This window comes from Lathyrus oleraceus, chromosome 1 (genome assembly GCF_024323335.1).
Source record: "Lathyrus oleraceus cultivar Zhongwan6 chromosome 1, CAAS_Psat_ZW6_1.0, whole genome shotgun sequence".
NCBI lineage: Eukaryota > Viridiplantae > Streptophyta > Magnoliopsida > Fabales > Fabaceae > Lathyrus > Lathyrus oleraceus.
The window spans coordinates 55,547,804-55,554,704 of NC_066579.1; the positions used below are offsets into that span (position 1 = coordinate 55,547,804).

At 40.2% G+C, this 6,901-nt stretch overlaps 1 non-coding gene across 1 annotated transcript; it reads left to right on the forward strand.

The window, feature by feature from the left end:
• Positions 1–6,321: 6,321 nt before the first annotated feature.
• Positions 6,322–6,428, forward strand: LOC127116589 (small nucleolar RNA R71). The gene has a single exon (XR_007801407.1). It is a non-coding gene; the product is annotated as a small nucleolar RNA R71 (small nucleolar RNA).
• The last annotated feature ends 473 nt before the right edge of the window (positions 6,429–6,901 follow it).

Sequence of the window (6,901 nt, forward strand, 5' to 3'; positions counted from 1 at the left end):
AATTCCATCTATCTTCGGATCTCTGGCCGGAGGAGCAAAAGAGTTAACATGATGCCGTAACATACGTAACTGACTTGCCGTGCTGCTCATGTATTCTAGGATTTCAAGTCTCAAGCTGTGGAAATCTTCCCTGAGGGCGTCTTGTTCTGACATCAAAGCTTCAATGACGGTTTTAATATCTGTTCCTGGCATATGATGTCGGAGATCAGGCATGGCTGATTCTTCGGTCAGGGCAGGCTGAGGGGGAGGATCAATATCATAGTAGCCGGAAGGTGTCTGAGGGTCAGATTCAGCAAGAGAGGTATGGTCAACATAGTGCTCATAGTCATCACAAATCTCATAATCCTGGATGGATTCAGTGGATCCAGCAGGAGTTGGGGTTTCATTCAGATTATAGAGCCAGTTCCTTTGGTTGTGAACACTAGTTCTAGGATCGGGCATGGTGAATAGGCAGAGAACCTGTTATCAATAATAAGCTCGAACTCATCAGACCCTATGTTTGCTATAAACATAGTGTTGAAGAGGAAAGGTATACTCATAGTAGTAATGCCACAAAAAGGGCTAAGGTCAAGCATAGGCTGACGTAATCCAATAGCATTACCTATCATAGTGATCAAACCGCCTATTCTAATGGGTGCTCGCTCATCCTGGATAAGGTGGTCCAAATTAGCTAACATAAAAGTAGCACCGTTTACTGGACGGTTCTGGGAAGCACAAAATATGATGAAGAGTTCATCACGTGAAACTGAAGTACTATTTGGCTTCTTCCCAAATAAAGTGTGGGTCAGGATCTTATGGAAATAGCGAAAAGCCGGGTTATGTATGTTTCCAGAGAGAAACTCATGTTCCTCGGGCTCATCATTTCCAGTCAGCTTACCCTAAAAGTGTTCAAGCTCTCTATATTCAAAAAGTTCTTCCTGGCTTACAGTGAATGTATCAAAGGAGGTAGGAAAACCCAAAAGGTTGGTGAAGTCTCTAATATTAAATTGGTACTCCATATTGAACATTCTGAACTGGATAAAACCTCTGCTAATTCCTTTTCCATGGCTAGGTAGATAGATTAATGAACTAAGGAATTCTAGTGTGAGTCTCCGGTAGGTGGTGAAATGTCTCAGGATAGGGGAGGTCTCCCATCCTATCTGATTCAGCAAAAACAGGACACTCTGTCTCAGTCCAAGGGCAGTCATAGCCCAATCATCAGCATATAAACTAGGTAGCATCTCTCTAGCGGCTAGTTCTTCAAACTTTCGTTTCTGAGCCATTCCTCTGAACTTGATACCCATACGATCAGAATGTCCCATCTGGTTAGTGTTAGCTAGAGAAAAGAAACATGAGTTTAAGTCAGGATTTGGCCAAATGCCGAAAGAAGAAAAGAATTATTATATATATATATATATATATTTTTTTCTTTTTGAATAAATCAATAATGAATACTAAATAGAAATTAAAAGAAATAATTAAGAGAAAAATAGGGAATTGATAATAATAATAGAATAATAAAATAACAAATTAATTTGTGGGTTGTCTCCCACTAAGCGCTTTGTTTAAATGTCGCAAGCTCGACAAAAAAAACTGTTAAATATAGTCTATGAGTCCTGGGGGCGTTTCGTCTAAGTGTAGAATTTGCGAATCCTCGTTGGTTTCCGCATAGTGATAATGTTTCAGACGTTGCCCGTTTACGGTGAACGGTTCTGTAGATTGTCCTTTTATTTCTACCGCTCCACTGGGAAAGATTTTAGTGATATGAAAAGGTCCTGACCATCTGGATCGTAGTTTTCCCGGGAATAACTTTAGTCTAGAGTTAAATAAAAGTACTGCGTCGCCTTGCTTGAAGACTTTCCTTGATATACGCTTGTCATGCCATTGTTTTGTTCTTTCTTTATAGATTTTGGCATTTTCATAGGCGTCTCTTCTGAGTTCCTCTAATTCGTTTATGTCAAGGATTCTCTTTTCACCGGCGGCTTTATAATTCAAATTTAAATTTCTAATAGCCCAATAGGCTTTATGTTCTAATTCTACCGGGAGATGACAGGATTTTCCATAAATGAGCTTAAATGGGGTCGTCCCTATGGGAGTTTTATAAGCAGTTCGGTATGCCCACAAAGCTTCTGGTAATTTCAATGACCAATCTTTCCTTGAAGTGGCGACCGTTTTTTCTAGTATTTGCTTGATTTCTCTGTTAGATACTTCCACTTGTCCACTGGTTTGAGGGTGGTAAGGTGTTGCTATCCTATGTCTCACTCCATATTTAAGTAGTAGTTTTTCGAGTACCTTGGATATAAAGTGTGATCCACCATCACTGACTACTATTCTTGGGATGCCAAATCTCGGAAATATTATATTTTTAAAGAGTCTAGTTACTACTCGGGTGTCATTTGTTGGAGAAGCTATAGCTTCGATCCATTTTGATACGTAGTCAACTGCCACGAGTATGTATTTGTTACCGAAAGAGGATGGAAAGGGTCCCATGAAGTCTATCCCCCACACGTCAAAAATCTCTACTTCCAAAATACCTTTTTGTGGCATCTCGTCACGTCTAGATATGTTTCCCGTGCGTTGACATCTGTCACACTCCTTAATAGCCGCATGTACGTCCTTCCATATAGTTGGCCAATAAAAGCCAGCTTGTAGGATTTTAGAGCAGGTCTTGGATGTACTTGTGTGTCCACCATAAGGCGCAGAGTGACAGTGTTGGATTATATTTTCTACCTCTTCTTCGGGTATACATCGACGGAAAATACCATCGGGGCCTCTTTTGAAAAGTAAGGGATCATCCCAGTAAAAGTGTTTTATGTCGTGGAAGAATCGTTTCTTCTGCTGGTAAGATAAAGTAGGTGGCACTATTCCGGCAGCTAAATAATTGACTAGATCAGCGTACCATGGTATGACAGATATAGCTAAGGTGGTTTCTACTTGCATGTCGGAGTTGTTCTCTTCCAAAGTAGCTATGAGTTTATCATACGAGAAATCATCATTAATGGATGTTCTTTCTGGTTCAAGGTTCTCAAGTCTAGAGAGGTGGTCTGCTACTACGTTTTCAGTTCCTTTCTTGTCCTTGATTTCTAAGTCGAATTCTTGCAGTAACAAGATCCATCTTAGGAGTCTAGGTTTAGCATATTTTTTTGTTAAAAGGTACCTGATAGCAGCGTGATCAGTGTAAACTATTATTTTGGCTCCTACCAGGTAAGAACGAAATTTATCTAGCGCAAATACCACTGCTAGGAGTTCTTTCTCGGTTGTGGCATAATTCATCTGTGCTTCATCCAGGGTTCTGCTAGCGTAATATATAACGTGAAGCTTTTTATCCTTTCTTTGTCCTAAAACAGCACCTACAGCATAATCACTGGCATCGCACATTATTTCGAATGGTTCATTCCAGTCTGGTGTCTGCATAAGGGTGCGGAGATCAATGCTTGTTTAAGAGTTTGAAATGCTTTTAAACAGTTATCGTCGAATATGAATTCAGCATCTTTCATCAACAGTCCGGTTAAGGGTTTAGTTATCTTAGAGAAGTCTTTGATGAATCGTCGGTAAAAACCGGCGTGTCCTAAAAAGCTTCGTACTTCTCTCACAGTTCTTGGGGGTTGAAGATTTTCGATTACCTCTATTTTGGCTTTGTCTACTTCAATTCCTCTGTTCGAGATGATGTGTCCTAAAACAATGCCTTCTTGTACCATAAAGTGGCACTTTTCCCAATTAAGTACTAAGTTTACTTTTACACATCGTTCCAGAACTCTTTCCAGGTTTTCAAGGCATTCTTCGAAACTCTGTCCGTATACAGAAAAGTCATCCATAAATACTTCCATGATGTTTTCGAGAAAGTCGGCAAATATTGCCATCATGCATCTTTGAAAAGTTGCAGGGGCATTACACAGACCAAACGGCATTCGTCTATAGGCGAAGGTACCAAAAGGGCATGTGAATGTTGTCTTTTCTTGGTCATCAGGGTGAATTGGTATTTGAAAGAAGCCTGAATAACCGTCTAAATAACAGAAATGTGAATGTTTAGCTAATCGTTCTAACATCTGGTCAATGAATGGTAAAGGGAAATGATCTTTTCGGGTTGCTTTGTTTAGTTTCCTATAATCAATGCACATTCTCCATCCCGATTCGATTCGTTTAGTTATAGTTTCTCCTTTTTCGTTTTCAATAACGGTTATGCCTCCTTTCTTTGGTACAACGTGTACAGGACTAACCCATTTGCTATCAGATATAGGATATATAATACCTGCTTCTAATAACTTGGTTATTTCTTTCTTTACTACCTCACTTAGGATCGGATTTAGTCTTCTCTGGTGTTCCCTAGAGGTTTTACAGTCTTCTTCTAACATGATGCGGTGCATACAAATAGAAGGGCTTATTCCTTTAAGATCGGTGATGTGGTATCCTAGTGCGGTTGGATATTTTCTTAAGATATGTAGGAGTTTTTCTGTTTCGAGTCTTCCTAGATCTGCATTAACTATCACAGGTCGTTCAAGTTCTAAGTCTAGGAATTCATATCTCAGATTTTTGGGAAGTGTTTTCAAATCAGGGGTTGGTTTGTTAAGACACTGCGTAGGATCCGGTGTTATTGCTAGGCATTGTTTAGATTTGTCCTCTAAAAGATAGTCTGATGATTTGTCTTCTCCTGACTCTGCTTCTTTTATGCATTCATCGATGATATCCATGAAGTAACATGTATCTTCTATTGCAGGTGCTTTCAAGAATTGGGAAAGAATGAATTCAATTTTCTCTTCACCTACTTCGAAGGTGAGTCGTCCTCGTTTTACGTCTATGATTGCACCGGCAGTTGCTAAGAATGGTCTTCCTAGTATAATAGGTGTCGTATCATCTTCTCTAATGTCCATAATTGTGAAGTCAGTGGGAATGTAAAACTGACCTATGCGTACGGGAACGTTTTCAAGGATTCCTACAGGATATTTGATGGAACGATCTGCTAATTGCACAGACATTTTGGTCGGTCTTAATTCTCCCATTTCCAGTTTCTTACATATGGATAAAGGCATAACGCTAATTCCGGCTCCTAAATCGCATAAGGCTTTGTCGATGACAAATTTTCCTATGTGACAGGGTATAGAGAAGCTACCCGGATCCTTGAGTTTAGGGGGCATGTTTTGGATTATAGCGCTACATTCGGCAGGGAGTGTAACGGTTTCGCTATCCTCAAGTTTCCTCTTATTGGAAAGAATTTCTTTTAAGAATTTAGCATATGAGGGCATCTGCGTGATAGCTTCGGTAAACGGAATTGTAACGTTTAATTGTTTAAGGAGATCAACAAATTTTCTAAATTGGCCTACATCTTTGGTTTTAACAAGCCTTTGAGGGTAAGGTATAGGTGGTTTGTAAGGTGGTGGAGGTACATAAGGTTCCTTCTGTTCTAGGGTTTCCTTATTACTCTCTTCCTTTTCCTTAGGTTCACTTTCCTCAGTAGATTTCTTAGGGTTTTGGTTTTCTATCCTTGGGTCAGACGGTCCTTCCACTTCCGTTCCACTTCTCAATATAATTGCATGAGCTTGGCTTCTCGGATTGGGTTGGGGCTGTCCAGGGAATGTACCAGTTGGTGCAGCAGTAGGTGCTTGTTGTTGAGCTACTTGAGATATTTGCGTTTCTAGCATTTTGTTATGGGTAGCCAGGGCATCTACTTTGCTTGCTAGTTGTTTTAGTTGTTCGCCAGTGTGTATGTTCTGGTTTAAGAAATCTTTATTGGTTTGTTGTTGGGAAGCTATAAAGTTTTCCATCATGATTTCCAAGTTGGATTTTCTAGGGGTATTATTGTTAGGATTCGGTTTCTGATATCCTGGAGATATAGATGGGGCTTGATTTGGAGACTGTCCAGGTGCGTATAAAGCATTATTACTCTTATATGAGAAGTTTGGATGGTTCTTCCAATTTGGGTTATAGGTATTCGAATAGGGGCTTCCTTGAGCATAGTTTACTTGCTCTGCTTGGATTCCAGTCAAGAGTTGACATTCCGCAGGAGTGTGGCCTTGGATTCCACAGACCTCGCAATTCTGAGTTATAGCAACCACGGCGGCTGGAGGTGATACGTTTAAACTTTCAATTTTCTGGACCAAAGCATCCACTTTTGCATTGACGTGATCAAGGTTACTTATCTCGTACATGCCAGTTTTCGGTTGAGGTTTTTCCACATTCGTTCGTTCGGTTCCCCACTGATAGTGGTTTTGGGCCATGCTCTCGATAAGCTGGTAAGCATCAGCATAAGGTTTGTTCATTAGTGCACCACCTGCAGCGGCGTCTATTGTTAACCTTGTATTGTATAAGAGACCATTATAAAATGTGTGAATTACTAACCAGTCTTCCAAACCATGGTGTGGGCAAAGTCTCATCATGTCTTTGTATCTTTCCCATGCTTCGAAAAGAGACTCGTTGTCTTTCTGTTTAAATCCGTTTATTTGGGCTCTTAACATAGCTGTTTTGCTTGGTGGAAAATATCGGGCAAGAAAAACTTTCTTCAACTCGTTCCATGTGGTGACTGAGTTGGAAGGAAGAGATTGAAGCCATCTTCTAGCGCTATCTCTTAATGAGAAAGGAAAAAGACGAAGTCGAATTGCCTCTGAAGTGACACCATTAGCTTTAACAGTATCAGCGTATTGAACAAATACGGATAAATGAAGGTTTGGATCTTCAGTAAGATTTCCAGAGAATTGGTTCTGTTGCACAGCCTGCAACAACGAAGGTTTAAGTTCAAAGTTGTTTGCTTTGATTGCGGGCGGAGCAATACTTGAATGCGGTTCATCTTGCGATGGAGCGGCGTAATCTCTAAGAGCACGAGCTGGTTCTGCCATCTCGGTTAAAGAAGGAAAAATGTTTTTGAAATCTGGAAGGTTTATAGGAGGGAGATTGTTTTCAGAACGATATTCCCGAATTCGTCGTAAGACTC